This window comes from Canis lupus, chromosome 5 (genome assembly GCF_011100685.1).
Source record: "Canis lupus familiaris isolate Mischka breed German Shepherd chromosome 5, alternate assembly UU_Cfam_GSD_1.0, whole genome shotgun sequence".
Classification (NCBI taxonomy): domain Eukaryota; kingdom Metazoa; phylum Chordata; class Mammalia; order Carnivora; family Canidae; genus Canis; species Canis lupus.
This window is the reverse complement of record NC_049226.1, coordinates 28,062,031-28,085,249: the sequence shown is the minus strand read 5'-3', so window position 1 is coordinate 28,085,249 and position 23,219 is coordinate 28,062,031. Positions and strand designations below refer to the sequence as shown.

Below are 23,219 nucleotides of genomic sequence, written 5' to 3'. Positions count from 1 at the left end.
TGACTCCTTAAACCTACATGTATTCTGAGTTGTTCTGGAAAAAAGGGATGTGTCAAGTTTAGGAATTGGGAGGATATATTCTCTAGGTGATGGATTGTCTCAGAAGATTTTTAAGGAAGGGGCATAACAAAGACAGACCTACATTTGAAAAGGCATTCCTGGGGCACCTGGGTGATCAAGTGGTGAGGCATCTGTCTGTTCAGCTCAGGTCATGATCTCAGGGTCCTAGGATCCAGTCCCGCATGTGGCTCCCTGCTCAGTGGGGTCTGCTTCTCCCTCTCCCTATGTACCTCCCTACCCCTCCCCACTCTTGTTCTCTCTCTCTCTCAAATAAATACAAAATCTTAAAAAAAAAAGAAAAGTAAAGGCATTCCTAGTAGCTTTGTGGATGACGGGTTGCTGGTGACAAGCCTGGAAGCAGGGGGTGAGGGAGGTGGGTCCAAGGACCATGAGGCGGGAGGCAAGGTGTGCCAGATTGAAGGCAGTGTCAATGGGAACGGACAGTAAATTAAGAGAGAGATGTGAGTGAAGGAAACAGAGTTAGAAGGACTCTGGTTTGGGCAACTGGTGGGGACATTTCCCCCCAAAAAGAGCAGCAGAGTCAGTGGGGATCTGGAAGGAAGGACATGAGAAATGAGTTCAGAGCTGCCTGCGGGGTTTTTGGCATGCCTACAGGACACCCTGGTGTACAGGCCCACGAGAGATTAGCCTGAACAATGAAACTTGATTTCCAGTGTTCGTGATCCTACAAACCATTAGAGCTGCTTTCCTTGTCTGTGACAGATCTAGGTTTTTTCGTGATCCTCCATCCACAGGATAGCAGGGCAATAATCCCTGGGCTAGCTACCAGCATTTCAGCATTTGCAGTAAGAGCATCACTCTATTCTAACCAATCAATTACAGGTACACGTTGGAACAATTCAAAGTTCAGGTTCCCTAACAATGACTTTTTTGTTTTGTTCTGTTTTGTTTGTGTTTTTTCACCATTTTCCTCTCCTTGAATATGGCATGTGAATGAAGGGGAAGCTGGTGGGTAGGAGCGGGAGGGAGCTGCTCTGTGCTGTCTGTCCTGGGGTCCCCTTGTCTCTGAGCCCCAGCTACAGGGAATGTGTTGCGCTCAGCCCATTGCACACAAGTTCGCATCTGTTGCTGTGGATTTGCACCTTGGCATCATGTGTCTCTGGTTCTCAGGGTCCTGCCCTCCCATCCCAGGGAGCCGAGCTGAGCGGGTTCTCGTGTCCACAGCTCAGAAATGAGCTATGGCTGTGCGACGCGGAACCTCATCAAACGTACAATGCGTCGGCTCCATCTCACCAGCAGCACCAACTCAAGCTAGTTTTCTGGATATCCTCTTCCATGAGTGCTTCACTATTGCTTCTGAGAACACACGGGGGCCCTCAAAAGGCTGACACACTCCAACGCTAAGTACCAAGTTCTCAGATCCCTCCTTCCCTATGCTGGTGGCTTATAAGCTGATGCACTCCCTAACCTGGTCTTTCTCACTCCTGCCCTCACCCCATCCCTTTCTCCCCCTCTCCCTGACTTGGACTTTCTGTCACCTCCTCTGGCTGTCTTCTAGGGGCTCCCCATCCATCTGTGCCTCCTCCTCTCTGGCTGGGGCCCTACTGTGCACGAGGTATGGTGGACAAACAAGCGTGCCCACTGAGGGAGACAGCCTGGGAGGTATTTCAACATAAAACATCATTATCATCCTCGCCACAACTTCATAAGGTGTGTATTTTAATTGTCAGCGGACAGAGGAAGAACGTGAGACACAATATGATGAAGAGCCTCCCCACATAGGCAGAGCAGAAGTGTCAGAAATAAAGGCAGGTGTGGTAAGTTTCAAGAGTGATTTATTCCAACCACCTCCGGTGGCGTCCAGGGGGCCACAGAGGGATGGCACAGCTCTCGGAGTCCCTCTAGCTCCACAGGTCTCCACACACACAGGGGGACATGGCAGCTCCCACGGGCCCTGCTCACAGCATGTGGCCTATCCTTTCACAGCTATGTGCTGCCCACACACGATGGGGATGCTCCATGTCCTCGTGGCCCTAGCATTTTAGTGACACCTGCTCTCTCTCTGGACTACTACTTTCTGGTTTGGAAGTACCTGTTTCTTATCTCTTATCTCTTTTTCTGGGTAACTTACCACACATTCCATGTGGTTTAGCTCCTCAACCTGAAAGTTCAATAAAATCTCATCCAAAATGCTTTTGAGTGTGTTCATGTGGACTAGTCAATATAATCCATGTTGATTTCAGCCACAGCCCACCAAAATATTATTTCATTTTAGTAAGTTGACTATATTTTGACCAAAAAAGGCCTTTAAAATAATTATGATCATGGTATAAAGTATTTAATATTTAGGCAATCAGCCGTTTACCAACAAGAGTAGAAATACTACCAGAAGTCATATTATTTAATCACTTTATATGCTTTATGTTTCCTAAATAAGTGTGAGATTTAACAGTATCTGGGCTTGTCTGTACTCTAAGAAAGCTTTCACTTAGCAATTGGCATACTAAGAAATGTTTTTCCATGTGATGCTTCTTAAGGTCTACTTTGCATATTGCTTAAAAATAATTGGTTATATTGTTATTGTCACTTTAGTAGGTAGCATTACATCTCAATTCTGACAATATTAATCAGAGACAGAAAAACTGAAAAAACTCACCCACTGAATCAAAAATAATGTAGACGCATGAGCTGCATAATTCAGGTTCCACTATCCAGACAGACAGAGTCTGCCTTAGTATCTTCCTATCTTTAATTACCTTAGTACAACGTGTAGGCGATAGTATTTACTCAGGAAATATCTATGGCATTGGGATAAGCCTATTTGTCACCTCACTCTTCTAAAATTATCAGGTTGGTACCCTGAATTCTTGAACAGATATGCTAATTCTAGACTAAAGGCCACTTACAAACTCTGTTGGCAATTCTCTTTATGAGTGCTCTGTCTAGGTTATCCAACACACGGATGGTAGTAGAGCAGCTGTAATCTGAAGAATTAATCTTCATATAATACCTATATATTACCATGTCCATGAATGAATTATTAATAGCAAGGATACAGAGAAAAAGGCTGAAAATATGATCTAATGGCATTTATGCATAGTATAAATGCACATTTCTGAGCAGAGCAATGAACCTCTAAAAATTTATACATTTTGTACATGCTTTGAAGTATATGTCACACTCTGAATTAAAAGATAATGGTGCTGACAGTAGCAGTGTCTATGCATATGAATGTGGCTGAAAAGCCCCGATGAGTTACTCTTCATTTTCCCCACTAATTCTACAGTAACTGGGATTAAATGAAGTGAAAAGAGGATTGGTACAGTGTGTCCTCTACCAAATTTCCAAAGACTGAGATTCATTACATCTTTGATCTTTGAACACTGTAACCTTTTGCTGTTAACAAGGGAATAAATAATATATGTGCTTATCAACAGTAAATAACTAATGCTTAGGCCAAAAAAAAAAAAAAAAAAAACAACAAACCCTCAAGTTATATCAACCATCACCAGACTTGAACCATAGGTCAGAAATTCAAGTATTTTAAAATCACACATGATAGGGGAACCTGGTAGCTCAGTGACTGAACGTCTGCCCTCCACTCAGGGTGTGATCCCAGGGTCCTGGGATTGAGTCCTACATCAGGTTCCCTGCAGGGAGCCTGCTTCTTCCTCTGCCTGTATCTCTGCCTCTCTCTCTGTGTCTCTCATGAATAAATAAATAAAATCTTTAAAAATATATAAAATAAAATCACACATGGCAAAATAATAGTAAAATTACAGTGACATTCAGTAATTCAATTATTATGTATGATCCATCTAATTCATTCATTCATTGAACAAATATCTATAAACATCTGCTTTATTCAGGGCCTATATTAGATGTCAGGAATATATATTGAACTAAGTACAGTGCTTATCCTCAAGAAGCTTACACACTCATGTGTTTCCAAAACTGAAGCAATTTCTACACCACCAAGGGCCAGTGGTGACCCTAAATTGTTTGCCTTCCATGAGGAGGGAGGGAGATGGAGCGAGGGGGAGGAAGGGAGACGCAGGGAGAGGAGTGCATCTGAATAAAGCCATTTAAACAAAACAGAAACAAGCCTTTAGCAAGGGAAGGACACTATTTTGGTAGTTCAAAACTTATGCAATCAAATTAATCAGCAAAAATGTACAGTATTTGCTGCTTCACGGAGTTTAAAGAATAACTTCGTCTCATAATATTTTATTGTTTAATTAGGAAACCAAGAATTATTTGAGGCATATATTCAATTTAACTGTTAAATGGGTGGTAAAAGCAGAAATTCTACAACAAATAACAAAGAGTGATCACTGGAGTTCTTTTTTCATAATAAGGACAACACTATGACTAATATTTCTGTCAATGAAAGCAATAATGCCAAGGATCATAGGAGAATGAAGAACCAGGGCAGCAAATCTTAAATGTATTAAAACCAATTACACTCTAAACTAAGATCAATGAATGACAAACTGTGGAGTTGAACTTTTTAATTTGTGAGTTTTTTTTTTCTTTAGAGAGAATAAAAAAAGCACGGACATGAAATGCCTTACTCTCCTATCAGGATCACTCACCAGGAGGGTAACAACCAGCAGGAAGTTAGTTACTGAGCACTGGTTTACTCACTGCATTCATTGACAAACTGTTCTGGAGCCTCCCCTGAGTGCCTGCGACATCACAAGGTGGGTGTAAGGCACGCACGTGAAGGAGCAACAGGAGAGCTACAGGATGGGTGTCAGACAAGCCGGTCGTTACTTCTAACTAATCACCCACTTCCTTCCCTCTTATAACCCTTTTAATTATTGTTTAGAAATATGGAAGTTTTTGAACACAGGTAGACAGGAAGTGAATGCCAGGAAGCTGGGCACATCAGAGGCACCCAAATCCCCAAATCTTATGATGCAGAGAGAACATGTGCAGGGCGGGAGCATTAACAAAGAATGATCTGACTCTGCACTTTTTAGGACTCTGACCTTTAGGACTAGTTATGTAGCCAAACTGTCTAAGGCAAGTTTCCCAAAAGAAAGTTTTTCTCAAACTTCCCTACCAAGAACAGTGGAAGTGAGAGGAGAATAGATGTCCAGGCAGCCTGGCCTTCTCAAAATCTCCTGGAGATCTCACTTAAAATTTAAATTTGATTCCATAATATATCAAGTATGTCTTAATATTAAAGTCATGGCTTCGGGCAGCCTGGATGGCTCAGCGGTTTAGCGCCGCCTTCAGTCCAGGGTCTGATTCCAGAGACCCGGGATCAAGTCCCACATCGGGCTCCCTGCATGGAGCCTGCTTCTCCCTCTGCCTGTGTCTCTGTCTCTCTCTCTCTTTCTGTGTCTCTCGTGAATAATAAAATCTTTAAAAAAAACAATAAAGTCATGGCTTCAATATCTTCCGGAAAGGAAATAGGCATTGTGACATCATTTTGGTTAATACGCAAGATATACTTTGCACTGAGTTAAAAGGGTCTGGACACTGGCTGAACTGAAGAGATCTGATGTTTACTGCACATTACTTTCAGCACCTCGATGATATCTAGTCGCCTTATTGGTATCACAATATTTCATGAACGTACTTGGACCTGTGTTAAAGCCTCTGAGATGCCCCTCCACCATGATTCTTGCTTACCTCTCATGTGGTATCGTACACACTGAATAAGGGTTTCCTGTATGACCAACACATGCTGAGGAAGTGACATGTGATTTCTGAGAATATGCCATAAGAGACACTGAAGCTTCCATGCTGGCCTCCTGGATTGCTCTGGGTGAAGCCAACTGCCATGTCAAGAGGACACTTACACATCCCCATGGAGAAGCTCATGTGGGGAAAAACTGAGGTTTCCATTCACTAACCAGCACCAATTTGCCAGTCACATGAGTCAGTCCATGAGAGAACAGCCTCGGGTTCTTTAGACGACTACGCCCTGAGTAATGTCTTAACTGTAATCTCATAAAAGAATCGGAGTTAGAAATGCCCAGCTAAGCCATTCCAAAAACCATTATTTTATGAGAATGAGAGAGAGCAAACACACATGTGTGAGCAAGGGGAGGTGAGGAGAGAGAGAATCCCAAGCAGGCTCCATGCTCAGTGCGAAGCCCAATGTGGGACTTGATCTCACCACCCTGAGATCATGACCTGAGCCAAAATCAAGAGCTGGACGCCTAACCCACTGAGGCACCCAAGTGTCCCCAAGCCATTCCAAAATCTTGACTTACAAAAACTCCAGGAGATAATACATATTTTTTATTTTTTTAAGCCACCAAGTTTTGGGATATTTTGTTATGTACAACAGATAAATACACAAGCGGATACAGATGGCAAATTATTTTATTTCTTCATGACACTATGTAAAGGCATTACCTGAAAAGAAGTGTATACAGCCCCACAATAAGCTGGTAGGGTTCTATTTTCAAGCTACTCTTGACAGAAAGTTCACTGAATTAATCTTCTTGGAAAGAGGTGATGTTGCTCCTTTTATGTGACACATCAAAATAGTCTCTGAATCACTATTCAGTTTGTTTTTTAATGTCGTGGAAAAATAAATCAAAAGACATTTTTCTTTCACTACAAAACCTGTAATTTCTGTCAAATCCAAATGAAGAGCCACAAAGAACACGTTGTCCATATGATCAACTTTCTTCATCCAACTATAAAATTTAATATCACTTTTATTATACCAATGTTGATAGAAATGGTAAGAAAAAAACACAACTGAAAAAACACAATGGTTCAGTTCTGCAGTTGCAGCTGTTGATAATAATATTCAGCTACAAAAATATGCAAAATAAACCAAATTTATGAGAACAATAAGATCAGTCATTGATTTAGATCTTTGTCTTTTGCTTTGATATTCCATATTTTCCCTTCTAAAAAAAAAAAGCCACCACTGAAACCCCAGTCTGAGCACTTTAATAACATTTCTCACCTGAAATATATATTCATAGAATAAGCTTTTGAATTCATCTTGCAATTCACCATAAATTTGTCTAAAATCATAGCTATTTGAAGCACTTGATTTTCTAAAATAATATTTTTTAATGATCACATTGAAAACACAAAGACAACCACAGGACAAAGTCAGTAAGGCAGTCAATTCTAAATAAATATAACAATGACCTTTACAAAGCTTACTGAGTTCCTAAAATTTTGTTTTTCACAGAAATGTCAATTATTACTAAACTTTGTCCCAGTTGCTTGCCGATCAGGCAATATAAAATTTAATGTATCTTTACTGATGACATCTATATAAACAAAATCCATTAAAGTGTTAATTTTAATAGGTGTAAACTTATATCAATATGTGGCCAAGAACTCAAACTCTCAAATAGTTGTTTAGGGATACATTCTCTGATGGTGTCAGAGAAAGACGTGTTTCTGAGTGGTTACCTCATTTTGACCCAGAAAAATTTCAATCCTATCCATGGCAAGCTTTCACAAAATTTCTCTGTTATGTAAATCCCACTTTCAAAGATCTTCCTTTAATTAGTCTTGAAGGAAATTCCAAGAAAAATAATATTTTCTGGGTCTGGTTGTATTTTTTTAGCATATAGATTCTAGTTATGATTTTTTTTTTCATTTTAGTTACCAAAAACACTAGTGACTATTGTTCAAAATTTGTGTGCTTAAATTTTTGGTTCATTTACTTTAAAGATCTCCAGTTCAAAACTAATGTTTAGGCTTACTGGTATCAACCACAGCTAATTAAAACATAAAAGTTTCTTAAGAACATCCTACCATTTTCTCTTTATCTATATTCTAGTTGTGACCAATTGCAAACATCTTCAGTGTCCTCTTCTTGTTAATATACATGACCCTCTATATTTCCCATTGATATAAATTGCCCATATAATGTGTTGGTTTCATTATATATTTGCTTCATATTTATAATCTAGTAGAAAATGAAATCCATTAAATTTTTAAGACAAAGAATTTTTAAAAATATCTTGGTATTTTGGCCATTTGTTAACTACTGGGAAAAGTGGAACAAATAGATGATGGTTTTCGTACAAAATATTTGATGTAGCCAAAGGTGGGGAACAGCTGGAATGATGTGTGGGAGCAATATTTTTAACAGAAAGTTTGAAGAATTTGAATACCTGGTTTATAAGATCAGTAACATAATTGAAAAGCTGTCTGTGAAGGTTTCTGAGCACATTTTAAGAAATGGAGCATTTCATAATGAACAGAAGTCCCATTATCTTTTATTTTCCCAAGCCCTGGCTGCTTTCATTCTATAGCTTGTGTTAATACCACTAGATTACCTGATAACACAAAACTATCAACTTTTCCAATCACTACACAGAAAATTTGTCTATTCTCTAGGTTTTTAAACAAAATAAAATAAATAAAATAAAATAAAACAAGACATCATCCCAACAGAGAAAAACTGGATTATGTTTGTGGGACCCAGGAAATTTAACAAAAATCCCCTACCCCTGGACAAGCAGAGCAGGACTGATTCCATTTTGTGCTACACCCGCCACCTCCCCTATGACCCCCCACATGACCTGCTTATGGCTTAAGGCGCTGCCCCCCCCCAGTCAAGCCGCTGGGCACACCCTAATAGGAAATCGGCTCATAACAGTGTAACCCTGCCTTGTGCCCGCCAAAACTGCGCGCCGATTCTGACCAAAGTAATAGGCCAGCTCAAGTGGATACTATAGGGTAAGGTGTAATTCAATCGGCCACCTGCGTGTGGACCGATGACTGTGCAACTTTCTGCGTATGGGCCCCCCCATGGGCCACGGGCCCCTATAAAGCTGCTACGCCTCTTAGTCTCGGGGTCCAAGTTCCTGCTCCGCTGTGTCAGGTGCACTTGGACCCAAGCTCGAGCTTGTAAATAAACCCTCGTGTGTTTGCGTCGGTGTCGGCTCCTTGGTGGTTTCTCGGATTCGCTATCTTGGGCACAACAATGTTTATTTAATTAGAGCACACACATGACAAAATCTTGGAAGACTGCTTGGTGGGATGAGCCCTGGGCATTGTGTGTAAATGATGAATCACCAAATTTTACTCCTGAAACCAATCTTACACTGTATGTTAACTAGAATTTAAATAAAAACTTGAAACAAAGAAACAAAAACATATGCTCAAACTTCTAATAAAGTGCTGACAGTGCAGGAAGACGTGTCATATCATTCTGAGCTTCAGACTGCCCACCTTTCAGCATGTTGGTCCATCTCACTTGGAGAAGAATGAGCATAAAGTAATCTGTCCTCTGGGTAGTGCTGTTACATAAAATACAGGACAGTTAAATTTTATCTTCAGATAAGCAATAACCAATTAGTTTAAGTATGTCCCAAATATTGCATGGGACATATTTACACTAAAAATTACTCATTGTTTATGTGAAATTTAAATTAGTCTGTGTCATGGTTGATTTTATGTGTCAACTTGACCAGGCCCATTTTAAGTATGTCCCTGAGGGTGTTTTTGGATGAGATTACAATTGAATCTGTTGCTTGAGCAAAGCAGATTTTCTTCCCTAACATGGGAGGCCCTCATCCAATCAGTAGAAGGCTTGCGTAGAACAAAAAGGCTGACATTCCAGTTGGTAAGGGGGAGCTTCTCCTGCCCAACTGTCTCCTGCTGAAGGCCTTGGCCTTTTCTTGCCTCAGACTCAAACTGAAACCCAAGACTCTTCCTGGACTTCAGGCCTTTGTATTCAGATGGGAATTAAACCACTGGCTCTCCTAGGTCTTAAAGCTTCCTGCCTGCAGATCTTCGGACTCAGACTGCATAATCATGTGAGCCAATTTCCTATAATAAATCTCTATATGTGTATAGATAATCTGTTGGTTCTATTTCTCTGCAGAACCCTAATATTGTCTGTATTTTTATTTGCTAAATCTTGCAGCCTTACCTCTGGGGTTTGCATGACTCAATTAACAATGACTATACTGAAACAATTTTATTTAATTTTATTATTTTTTTAAAGATTTTATTTATTTATTCATGAGAGACAAACAGGAGAGAGAGAGAGGCAGAGACATAGGCAGAGGGAGAAGCAGGCTCCATGCTGGGGGCCAACGTGGGACTCGATCCTGGGTCTCCAGGATCAGGCCCTGGGCAGAAGGTGGCGCTAAACCACTGAGCCATCTGGGCTGCCCCTGAAACAATTTTAAAATGTACTTTGTCTCATAATTTAATGTTTCCAATGTTGTGGTATTTTAATAATCAACATTGGAAGAAAGTTGTGTGACACCAGGGGTAAGTGTGAGTTGTGATCTGGCTGAGATGGACAGGTGTGAACCTAGCTGTGTGAATTTATTGTTGCACAGAGAATGTTCAATTATTTCCACTTGGAGTGTCACATAACTTAAATTAAGATCTTTAATTACAGTATAACATATTCAAATAAATTACTTTGTAATCTAGCACAGGAATAAAAGACAAGCTTATTAAAAGCAACAGAATATGCCAAATCTCTCAGAATTAGGAGAATCTGAAAACTAGAAGGAATAGATCTGAATAATTTATAGATCAAAGAAAAGATATATTATTCAATCACCAGACCTTTTTTTTATCAAAACTTTACAGATCATTTTCAAAGTAATTGTGTTTTCTGCCAGGTATATATAATTACAGTTATAATACAGACAACAAAACCCACAAATTTAATCAGGGAGCCTAATCTGGACACCCATGGAATCTAACCCACAGATACATGTTATCTCCCTTTGCATAATCTTTTCTAAAATTTTAAATTAATTGACAATATGCAGATAATTGACAGATTTCAACAGAATTCTAGATTCTTGGCCCTCATGTGTGATTAGGCCATTACAGATCACTTCTGCATGGGATTCTGGTCTGGCTTTTCTGTAACCCAGCCCTGAAAAGTCCTCTGGAGTTACAGACTGCCCGGGTCTCAGGGCATTTGGATTTGCAGTTCTTACTTTTATAGGGGAGAAAATGCTGTTAAGCCTTCAGAATTATTTAACGTGCTTCCAAAGTACACTATGAATTCTGACAGTCAAGATCCCACACTTGGGTTACAACAAGCCACTGGGTGACGGTGAGCTGATCTGCTGACCCCTGTTGATGTAAAGCTCCACGTGAAGAAAGCCTGACCTCAACTCTGAGATGATAGTGAAGAACACATCTGTGTTGGCATATACACTCCACAAGTGTGCCGTTGGTCTAAATACTATTCTTTGCACCGGGGAAGAGCAGCAGTGGATGCACAGAGCAGATGCCTGGACTCACAGGGCTCACAGCCAAGCTCACAGGCAACAAACAAATCTGTAAGCAAGACAGGTCAGGCGGTGGCAGCTATTGGGGTAAAGACCAAGGAGTAGAGAACACAGAGTGTGACCACGAAACTGTTTCACACTGCATGGCCAGGGAAGATCTCTCTGGGAAAATGATGCTTCAGCAGGATTGGATGATGGGAAGAGATCTGGGGGTATGAGTTGCAGGAAGAACAGAGTGGTGGTACCAGGGCCCTGAGCCCAGTACAATGAAGGGACAGGATGAGGAGTGGTGCAGGGGGTATGTGACAAGCAGAGAGAGGAAAGGTCTGAAAGGCAGGCTGGGGGCAGATTTATTTATGGCAAAGCTGCTCAAACATTTTGTTCTTAAACTCCATGCATCTGAAAAAATGAATTATATAATATATAATAAAATATGTGAATAATGTATTTCATATTATATATTAATAATATAGAAATCATAATAGATTAAAGTAATCTATGATACTGACATAATAATATATAACATCATACATACACATATATACACTATTACATATACATACGGTCCCCCTCCCCCAGCTTCCATCAATGACCATACCTTACACAGCCAGCGTATATTTCAAAACAAGGAAACTGTTACTGGTGAATACTGTTCACTCAGGTACAGATCTTATTCATATTCCACCAGTTTGCACTTTTTTGGTATATATCTCTATTAAGTTTCATCACATGTATAGATTTGTGTAACCACAAGCACCACCATTACACAACTGTCCCATTGCCACAAAGATAGTTGCTTGTTTACCTCTTGATTACCATACTTTCTGCAACCTTAACTCCTGGCAGCCACTGATATGTTTTCTATAATTTTATCACCCTGAGAATATTATATAAATTTTCTATAAATTGGCTTTTTTATCTCACTCAGCATAATGTCTTTGAGATTCACCTAAACGGCTGCATGTTTCAAGTCACTGAGGAGTGACTCTGTATGGATGCACTAGTTTGTTTACCCATTTGCTCACTGAAGGACATTCGCGTTACCTTTACAACCCGAAAGATTACTAAAGACTCCAAACAGCCTTTGTTTATAAGTGTCATATATATGGAAGATGTGCCATGTTGGAAATTGAATTGGAAGCATTTAAAAAATACTCATTTATTAATTTACTTAAAACTAGCAATAACAAACCCATTATATGTTCATAGAAATAACCTATTTTTATGAGAAATAAATGCATTTTTTAAAAGAAAAGAAAGTCTGAAGAGTGGCACTGTTCTGCATTTTTGCAGATGTGTTTAATATCTGTCTTTACAGAAGATGGGTAGGTTCACGCACCTCCTTCCGCATTCATTGTGCTGTGACCTCACATGTCATGTGACCTCTGAGACCCTTCTCTAAACATTCATGAGAGAAAGAGGGAGAGAAAGTAATTAGCATCTTAACATGATGATGAAAAGCGTTTGGCCTTGCAGACTTCCTGAAAAGATCTCCGGGGCTCCCAGGATTTCCTGAACCATGAAAGAACCATTGAGTGAGTGTCTTGGATGATAAAGAGATGGGATTTTAAGAGAAGGAAGTTCACTGTAGAATTTTAAGCAAAAAAGAGTGACATAATTTGATTTATACCTTCTTGAAAAATCACTCCTCTGGCTTTGACGAGCATAATGAATGTCTCGGGTGGCTGGTGATGACCAAGAATGGGGCAGGAGGCCCAAGTGACAGTGGAGGCATGGCCCAGGAGGCTACTGGAGCTTCCACCACAGGACACCGGGGTGGCTGGAACCAGAGGGCCAGCAGTGAACCCATGCTAAGCGAAATCTACAGGTCATGGTGAGGAAGCAGATGGGGAAACAAGGGCAGGAGACGACACAGGGGCCTCCCTGCATTCTGCACCTGCACTAGTATATGGTTGTGTCTGGAGGAGCAGTACATTTTAGGGTGAATTGGGCAAAAGAGAAAAATATGCATTTAATGGGGCATATCCTTCCTTCCTCCATCCTTTCCTTCTCTGTTTTATTTCTTCTTCTTCCCAAGATGCTATTGTAAGGATGGTGCATCTTATAATCAGTGACATCTTATATTTAAAGCACTATAGTTCTATATTCCACTATTGTCTAAACACAGATTAGAACTCAGTAGAGATTTTACAAGCAGTTCTATAACAACTTTTATAACTAAGAATGCACAAATGTTTAATGATTCCATTTGCCTCTCCCTGTTGTTAGAACCTTAGTTAGAAATAAACACAGCAAAAACAAAACAAAACAAAATAAAAAAACAACAACACAAAAAAGAAATAAACACAGCAGAGTTCAGAGCAGAGGATATTAACGTGAGGCAAACATATCACCCAAACACTGTAATAATACTCACTTTTTTTCCCCAGATACTCATCTTGCTCAATGATTTTAGAGGATACACTATAAACAAAATTATTCTATTCAAGTGAAAACTGAGGCATATGTTTAGACTCAAATGTAAACAGAGATTCCTCAGTACCAGCAACAGATAATGAGAGTGTGCCCTCTGTGCCAAGTAATTTTCTTATAACAGATTCCAAGTCACGGGAGAAGCAGTGTTGAAATCCTTCAGGAATAAATGATAAATACAAGGTTAGAATTAGTGGTCTTTAGTTTATAATGCAGAACCCATATGTTGTTGATTCAGACAGAGAGAGAAGCTCCTCTTGTTTCTCAGCCCTTACAGTTCCTTTTCTGCCCTCATCTTTTCACTGTCACTAACACATACCATTGAAAAAGGAAAGGTCTTTTCCTCAGTTATCTTATAGTCACAGAGACTCCAAAGGCAAGCCACCTGCCCACAGATGACTCACTGCACACGGCTTCCTGTCTCCTCCTGAACAACTGTTCCATACAATCTTAGGGTCAGAGCACCCAAGGGCAACTTCTGAAACATTTTACCCCCAACACAAAGAAACCTGGCTTCCACTCAGGGTTTGGGTCATACATTAGTGCTGTGCCGCAGGCAGGCAGGTATTAATAGCCTCTGGAGAAAAAGACCTACACTGTTTTAATTTGGAGTAATGGGTAGAGAGACCTGGATAATGTACAACAAAGTTCCTTCCATTCGATGCTGAAAAACACACCATGCACCTGCTTGATGAAATCTTATCTGTCCATCTAAAGGAAACTGAAGCTTCACATTCTTTGTGAAGATGTCTCCATAGAATTAACCTTGTTTTTTTTCTGTGCTCTCATGGCATCATACTAATTGCTGTCTCTTGACTGTACTGAGTATGGTGAGTAGAGCAAATTCCTCCCTGGCTGGCCCTGTGTCTATTATCTCTGTGCCACCTGTTGCCAACACAAGCTCTTGTGCATGATGGGTACTCAGGACATTTTCAACTAAAACACACACACACAGAGGAAATTTTGCAGAGCTTCAGTTACAGTTAAATATTACAAGTTTATCTGTTTATTCTGCCTTTACTGAATGTTCTTCAAAAGTAAGAATCACAGAAACTATGTCTACACATACCCCATGAGGTTCAATATCTCACTTATTTATTGACTGCTTCATAATTTGCTTCTAAGCCCTCAATTCATTTCTTCATCCTGAGAACCTTTGTAACATAGAACACCACAAAGGGAAAATGCATGGATATACAGAAGCACTACATAAAAGATTTCTGAAATATAAGGGACACCAGGGTTTTTAAATATGACACTTGAAAATGAAAATGCTTGAGTCTGGATTCCTTGTTGGGATGCTACAACGTGGGAGAAGCTCTGCCTGAATAACAGACACCTCTTCTCTGGGAGAAGGAGAGCCCGACTTCTCCAACGAAGCAGGATATGTTGGGAAGGCCTCATAAGAAGCAGGGATGGGGAGCAGTGAGACCTCCCTGGACCAATAGCCAGGCAGGCGGGTCAGTCTCAAGAGGGTAAGTGGGGCTGGAAAGTACCACAGCATCCAGTGGCCTCTCTCAGCTGGGTACGCACTCTTCAAATTCACTGATCCCAGATTCTCCCCTCTGCATCCAGAAAAGTTGAATGGGTGCAACTGTCTATTGGTTCCTTCATATAAGTATGAGCATCAAAGGGGAATAAAAACTATAGAGAAAAAAATCTGTCGGGAAGAGAAACAAAAGAATGATAAGATACCTGTCTTTAAGGAGGTCCAAGAGCTCGTCAGAAAGGAAAGAACAAATCAGGCTATCTGAAAGCCCTAAATATACAAGTCCATAAATGGCAAACTGGTAAACTGAGAATCAAAGACTATCTTCAAACAAGAAATAGGAAATAGGCTGTGGAGTCATCAGAGAATATTTCATGAGACATGAGGTTTGGAAAAGGACCCTGCACAATAGGAACAGGTGAATAGATGACAAAAATTAGGGCTCATGTGGGGGTCATGAAATTAATTCACACTGGATTTGGAAGCACAGGAATTAGGAAAAAGAATCTAGAGAGCATTTTCTCTCCACCAAGGGGCACACAGAGCTTGGGCCCCTAGGAGGCAGGCATGACAACTGCCAAAGCCAGGATGATTAAAAGCAATACTGTAAAGCAATAAATAACAGGTGACTCCAATATTCTTGATTTTCTAGGTACAGAGGATGATGCCCTTTCTATACGGGTTTTATATTAAAAATCCCTAGTTTGCAGAAAGTAAAAATTCAACTGTAAGAATAAAATCATATCACACGGAACTTTAATCACATCGCTCAGACTTTAAAGATTACTAAGTCCTACTACAAGAATGACATCAATTTTCATCAACCCTCATGGTAAATGATCATCTCTACTTGATAGGTGAGGAAATGGATGTTGGCAAGGTTAGGAAGTGTGTGGTTGGCCAGCCAAGGAGAGCACTGAGACCTGAATTTGCAGTCTCTCCTAAGATGCAGACTTCTTTTTCTTTTTTAAGATTTTTATTTATTTATTCGAGAGAGAGAGAGAGAGAGAGAGAGAGAGAGAGAGAGGTGGAGACACAGGCAGAGGGAGAAGCAGGCTCCACGCAGGGAGCCTGATGTGGGACTCCATCCCGGGTCTCCAGGATCAGGCCCTGGGCTGGAGGTGGCGCTAAACCACTGAGCCACCCGGGCTGCCTCAAGATGCAGACTTCTTGACTTTAAGAAAGACATGACCAAAGAATACTTTTTTAAATTTTTTTCAAAGAATACTTTAAATAAAAGCCTCCCTGATCCATGTGAGGGACCATCCATTTGTCATAGTAAAATGAACTTACCAGTCACATACCTATCATAATATAGCCAAGGAAGCAGAGATTGTAGATTCTCCTGGAGTTGCCCACTCTGTCTAGAGGCAGAGATTGAGGACTTGGTTGGCCTGCTTCAGACCCAGACAGCAGAGAACAGAGCATCTAACTCCTCACCCCCAAGTTAACTAAGATCCACAATGAAAAACTATCAATGTCCCTATCGATCAAGTCTCTAATATGGTTTTTAAACACTGATTGGGGCCACCTGGGTGGCTCAACAGTGGAGTGTCTGCCTTCAGCTTAGGTCATGATCTTGGGGTCCTGGAATTGAGTCCCGCATCGGGCTCCCCACAGGGAGCCTGCTTCTCCTTCTGCATATGTCTCTGCCTCTCTCTGTGTCTGTCATGAATAAATAAATAAAATCCTAAAAAAAAAAATAAATGAAACACTGACTGGAGTGTCATCTCTTCCTTCGAAGACAGCAGTGGAAGGCAGAAGGAAAAGAAGAAATTTTAATTATATTTCTTCTCTTTTTTCGCTCAAAACACTTGCTTAGAACCATATTATGACATCAACAGGAATAAAAAGCTATGAATCTTAGAGAAATCGATTTGCCATTTTTAACATTTAGGTTTGTGGCTTCCACGTCTGCACAAAATTTCCCAGTGCAATTCTGCATCTCTGAGATCAATCTCTGTGCTTGGTCAATGGGAAGAACCCAGGTCCCACTGAGCAAGGCACTGTGGGAAAATCTGCATTCACAGAAAAGAAAAAACATTCACAACACTATTTTTACGAAAGTTGTTTCTTAAGAAGCATTTGCCTGTGATGGAGAAAGACAGCAAAATGGAATAAATGACTCAGGTTTTCTGTTTTCGTCCCAGGTCTCAGGTTGGCCCAGCAGCTAAGAACGTGCTTCCCCTGACTCTGCTGAACCGATCTGGCTGCATTACCCATCTCCTGGGTCTTTCTCCGGAGCAGCTCTCTCGGGAGCTGTAGCCCTCACTCTGCCCAGGATGCGGTTTGTATGAGAACACATGTAGTACCGGGCCAGTAACTCCTCTCGCAGAAGCCCCTGAGGCAAACAAGGGTCAAAACTTAAATCCCAAACACTCCCTGGGATCTTAGGCCAAGCAGAACAGGGAGATTTACACAGATTTGCAGCCAATGTCTTAAGAGCATCACAAGTTAGGGTCTCTGACCATCTCCAGCCAAAACCACATTTGCTTATGTGCCTATGAGCAGTAGAAACAATTTTATAAGTACTTTTTAAATTGAACATATTTAAGTATGAAAATCATGGTGATCATTTATTTTTCCTTTCTTATAAAGAAATGCTTAGTACTGCAGAACCAACTATGAAACAGCCTTTGATTCTACAGGACAGATATCATATGGTCCTCAGTTCATGTGTAAGGAGGAGAAGCTTGCTCCACTCAGTTCATTTTCAGGGCTCCCCGACCAGGCCCTCCAAGAAGGAACAAGCTCAGACTTACCCTTAGGTTAGGGGTCAGGTTTTATGCGCACAGAGCAGAGCTATCCCTGTTGATGTAACAAATAACGACGGCTATTATATAATTCACCTTGATTTTGACCTGTTCCAAGACCTACAGCTCCCTGCGACAAAGTTCTAAGGCTCCAGATCTACTGGAGCAGCAGACTGTGAGCAGGCACTCATAATTTCCATGATGGCAAGAATGAGATCTTTATTTCTCCTAACAGTGCACACAGGAGGTGCTCAAGGATTATGTGTCAACTAATAACCAGAAAATATTTTGAGGGACGCCTCAGTGGCATTAGCAGTTGAGCATCTGCCTTTGGCTCAGGGTGTGATCCCGGAGTCCCAGGATGGAGTCCCACATTGGGCTTCCTGCATGGAGCCTGCCTCTCTTTCTGCCTATGTCTCTGCCTCTTTCTCTCTGTGTCTCTCATGAATAATAAATAAAATCTTTAAAAAATATTTTGGCTATTAAAAACCACTCTTCCCATTGAACAAAGCAGCCCTCTCCATCCTACTCTGGGCCCTAGAAGTATGAGGTCGGGGTGGGGAGGCAGCTGATAAGCTCCTGTTTCCATCTACAGTCATGCTCTGCCATCTATGCCTGAAATCCCCATTACAACATCTATTTCCTGTTGCTGCATCACTAACTGCATCAGAGATAAAGTTTAAAAAGACAAAAAACAAATTAGAGAACAGGAGAAAGAGAGAAGGAGGAAAGGATTTGATTTTTGCAGTTGAAGCACATTGGATATGTAAGAAATATTCTCACCGTTTTCCTATCAGATTTGGTCTATAAAACATGCTCCACAGAATAGCCTATCATCTCTGTAATGAACACTTGTACATGCAATACCCATTACTGCTAACATTTGGAAAGGCCAAATATACAGCTTCCATCTTTAGAAGGGAGCATCCTACAAATTCTAATATCATATTTATCTCTTCATATCTTTCACACTGGAAATGAAATCCCTCTTACTGATACACCAGGAAATAAACACATAAGTTAGCTCTATTAATTCTGGAGCAGACTATTTCACAGCCCGTACTTTGAAATAATAATTCATTCAATATTCCCCTAGTGGCATAAAAGAATTAATACAATTTGCAGATCTGCCTACACATATTCCCAAGAGAATCACCTAGGCACTTGGAGAATGTGACATTAAATTCTGTTTCCTGTTATTACAGTTAAATTCCCTGAAAAGCTAATAATTTCAATCTAAAAATACAAATTGAAGTTTATAAAAGGAGCCACAGTTTGAAATTTCTCTAAGCACTTGTTCAGGAATTCAGATGTCTAATAATTGTCTTTTTCATATATATATATATGAAACAAGTTAACTTGAGACAATGGGGCATATCCTTCCTTCCTCCTTATATATATATATATATATAAGCCAAAGGAAAAAAAGCTCTCTTATCTATAGTTATTGTAATATGGGTATTGTTCAAAATATCAGGAATATCAACAGCCTTGGAGAGCACTGCATTTACTGTGCAATTTAAAGTCAAATGTTAGTGACGAGTAAGATATGTGAATAGTGTATCTATTCAACTCTTGATTTCATCCTACAATGAGGGGAAGAAGAAGTAATGGACAAATGACAGTCACCAGGAGTCCCCAGGCTCCATTTTTTTTTCATTCAGCAAATATTTTTAGATTCTACTCTGCTTGTAGTGAGATAATTTGAATAGAAGATACACAGATCCTTTCATTCAATACTCATCATGCATTCAGACATTCAAAAAGCTTCTCTGGGAGGTCCAGGCTTCCAGCTGTGGGATGAGTACGTCACAAGGATAAAAGATACAGCACAGGAATCATGGTCAGTGTCAGTGCAATTGCGCTCCATGAGGACACATGGCAGAGACGCTTGTGGTGGGCACAGAATGACGTGTAGAGATGCTGAATCACTATATTGTACACCTGAAGCTACTCTAACATTGTGTATCAACTCCACTTTAGTTAAAAAAAGAGAGAAGCGGGTAAAATCCCCTTTCTTCCAACTATCTTATGTAGAGGTTTCTGGGATCACTAAGTTGTCTCATCCACACATGGCCAATATTTAACAACCTGGACAACAGTTCAGACCAGTGTCAGAAACTAGGCCCACTAGGCTCACCTGTATATGGGACGAGGACAGGATGTAAAGATGAGAGGAGGCGCTCATGGTACAATTATGTCCAGCGGTTTAAAGCTCCTTTTCCAACAGGTGTAAAACCCCAGTTGCTCTAAGGGGTGGCTGTGATGGGACTGGCTAAAAGGAGAGGAATTAGGTGATTAGGTCTTGAATAACCACAAGTTGACTTAAGTGAAGGCACTATTTATGTCCTCTTATCTTACCACTGCTTTTCCTACTAAAGAGTTTTGTTCCTCTCAGTATGTCAGACCCTACAATACTTCTGGAAAGCATCGCGCCTCTGCTCTTTGAAGGAAAAGGTAAATGAAGTCAGGACGTTTTCCCCAGACCTCAGCAAGAGAGGCACGCTGAAGGGAGCTGTTGTTCTTTGTGCAATGTTGATGTGATGAACTCACACAGTTCCAGAACGGTGGTGAGGACACCCGGCTGTGTACCTCCACCAGATACGCCATGTATATCAAGGCATTTATCAGGGTGCTAGTACAGCAAAGTGTTTGTGTCAGAGCAATTGCAAAGAAAACTGTATTGTATTCTTGCAAGAAACATAATCTGTCACTTCTACAGGCATTTCCAAACCTTTAAAATACAGCAGTCATATGGGAACATTTTTTTAAATTTTATTTATGATAGTCACAGAGAGAGAGAGAGAGAGGCAGAGACATAGGCAGAGGGAGAAGCAGGCTCCATGCACCGGGAGCCCAACGTGGGATTCGATCCCGGGTCTCCAGGATCGTGCCCTGGGCCAGGCGCTAAACTGCTGCGCCACCCAGGGATCCCCGGGAACATTTTCATACTAATGAGAAACTGAAAGGCTGCGTTCTTCTCCTCCTCTAGCTCTCCTGTGACAAGGATACAACATGTACCAGTCAGTGTTGCTGGGAGAAGAGCATGAAGCATCTGGAACAATGCATGGTACATACGAGGTAATTAGCAAATGGCTGGGATCCCATAGAAGTTAATGTTAGACTATAGAGAAACTGCTTTGACACTTTGGTAACAACATTAACACTGATGACTACAAGTAGAGTACTGAGTGTCCCTCCATTGCACTAAGTGCCTGAGGCTGATTTTTCTAAGAACAGCTTCGCCAACTCTCTGTGGATTACTGTCATTCTCCTTCTTTGACAAATGAAGAAACTGAAGCTTTGGACACCAAACAATCTCTCAAGAGACAAGCAACTGGCCTCTCACCTACCCCAGGTCAGACTCCCTTGTTCTTACTATAAAACTTAATCATAAATTTAGAAAGACCTGAAAGTCTACAGCAAGTTTCAGATACTTAACAGTGGATTCATCACCTGAGAACTCCAATCTTGCACTCTGAAAGCCGGAACACCTTCTTCCTACATAAAAATCACATGTAGCCATAAGAAAAGAGAATCTGCCTGTTAAAATGCCACCACAAATCTACTTTGCATGAACATATTTTTATCATCATGGAGATTGGTCACCAGCTTAGACTTGAAAATAGGTGATTTGTTTGAACTTGTCACTATACAAAACCCAACTGGTGTCTACTACACAGCTGGCTTTGGGCAAGGCTTTTGTTTGCTGAGAGAAAAGCAAAGATTTAGACATGGTGGCTATTCCTGTTCAACTGTCTGCCTCTTTGCCAGGCTTGAGCTCTCTGAGATGCCAAGGAATCTGGACCTTCCAGAAGAGGTGGGGGTGGAGAGACGCCATGGTAGGGGAGGCTGTTCTCTTTAGTTTATACTTTTATCTTCTCCCAGAAGTATTTTCCAATTCCAAGCAGTCTAAAGGGCTGCAAAACATATATGTAAAGGGGAAAGTTTTTTTTTCTATTTTTCTTCATTTTATCCACCAAATATGAAAAAGAAGGGAAAAGTAGGATGTGACACAGATAAGGGCAAGCCACACAAAAAAATTAGAAAATGTGTAGGAGATCTTTGTCTTAGTTTTGAGAAAGCAGGTGGAATCCCTCATATAAATTACGGAGTGATTTCTTAAAATAATATTCTTAATAAAAGCAGCTGAAGACACTGAAAATTAAGTAAAATAATAGCACCTAACTTCCATCGGGGGCTTCCTCTGAGCTATTTCTCCCAATAATGCCAGGAGATGGATGCATGAGCATGGGTATGGCGCAGAACAAACCCAGAGGCGCTTGGCTGTACGGATGGGCACCATACCGCAAGGCTGCTCAGGCAATCCCTACCTGCATTCTTGGCCGAGCTGCTGAACGACAGCTTGCTTCTTAACCTACATAATCTTGAAAAACACGAATAAATAACCATACAGACAAAAAATATATATAACTATTGGTACCATCTGGGGAGAGAAAGTGAAATATGGATTTTATAAGGTCTCAAATTTTCCTTTTGAATGTTCTTTCCAAGTTCTGTCATAAAGAAACAAATTACCAAAAAGAAAAAAAAGGACAAAATAGGAAAATCATGTGGATGCTCAAGCTCAATCAACCTCTGTCAAATATTTAGAAAGCTGAAACAGCCCCATCCTTAGCCCACAGCAAGACTATAAATGGAGGTTGACACACAGTATGTCTAAATATTTAAGTTCTATATTAAGCAAATGCATTGTTTAATGAAACCTATCTTTCTAACTTGAAAACACAGCTTAAATTGCTTTATTGATATTTTGAAAATTTTATTGACTCATTAAATCTTCATAATTATTATAAAAACAAACTATTTATAAATCTAGTATCTTGTGTCCATCTAGCTGTCCAGGTACGTGTCCTGCCTCACATATGTCATACCCGCACTTGCATGTACATTTTTAAGAATGACATGAACTGTGTTAGTTTGCAAAATGCTAGTTAGTGTGTTTTGAATACCACACTAGACTGTTAATATCTTTCAAACCACAAGTTGGGAGCATGAAGGGAATCAAGAAAATGGATGCTCACAAGTAGAGAACAAACATTTTATCAATGCAAAAATCTACTGCATGCATCTTTCGATGGACACCGAGGCTCCTTCCACCATTTGGCTACTGTGGACATTGCTGCTATAAACACTAGGGTGCAGGTGTCTCGATTCTTCACTTTATCTGTATCTTTGGGGTAAATGGGATATTTACTCAGCCATTAGAAACAACGAATACCCACCATTTGCTTCAACGTGGATAGAACTGGAGGGTATTATGCTGAGTGAAGTAACTCAATCGGAGAAGGA

General features: G+C 40.5%; 1 protein-coding gene and 1 long non-coding RNA gene across 3 annotated transcripts in view; one reads left to right on the top strand and one right to left on the bottom strand.

The window, feature by feature from the left end:
• Positions 1–23,219, bottom strand: part of PDGFD (platelet derived growth factor D) — a 227,963-nt gene that overhangs the window by 148,253 nt on the left and 56,491 nt on the right. The window lies entirely within an intron of this gene.
• On the top strand, positions 9,570–23,101 carry LOC119871827. Its single transcript, XR_005359402.1, has 3 exons — positions 9,570–9,782; positions 17,304–17,440; positions 20,899–23,101. It is a non-coding gene; the product is annotated as an uncharacterized LOC119871827 (long non-coding RNA).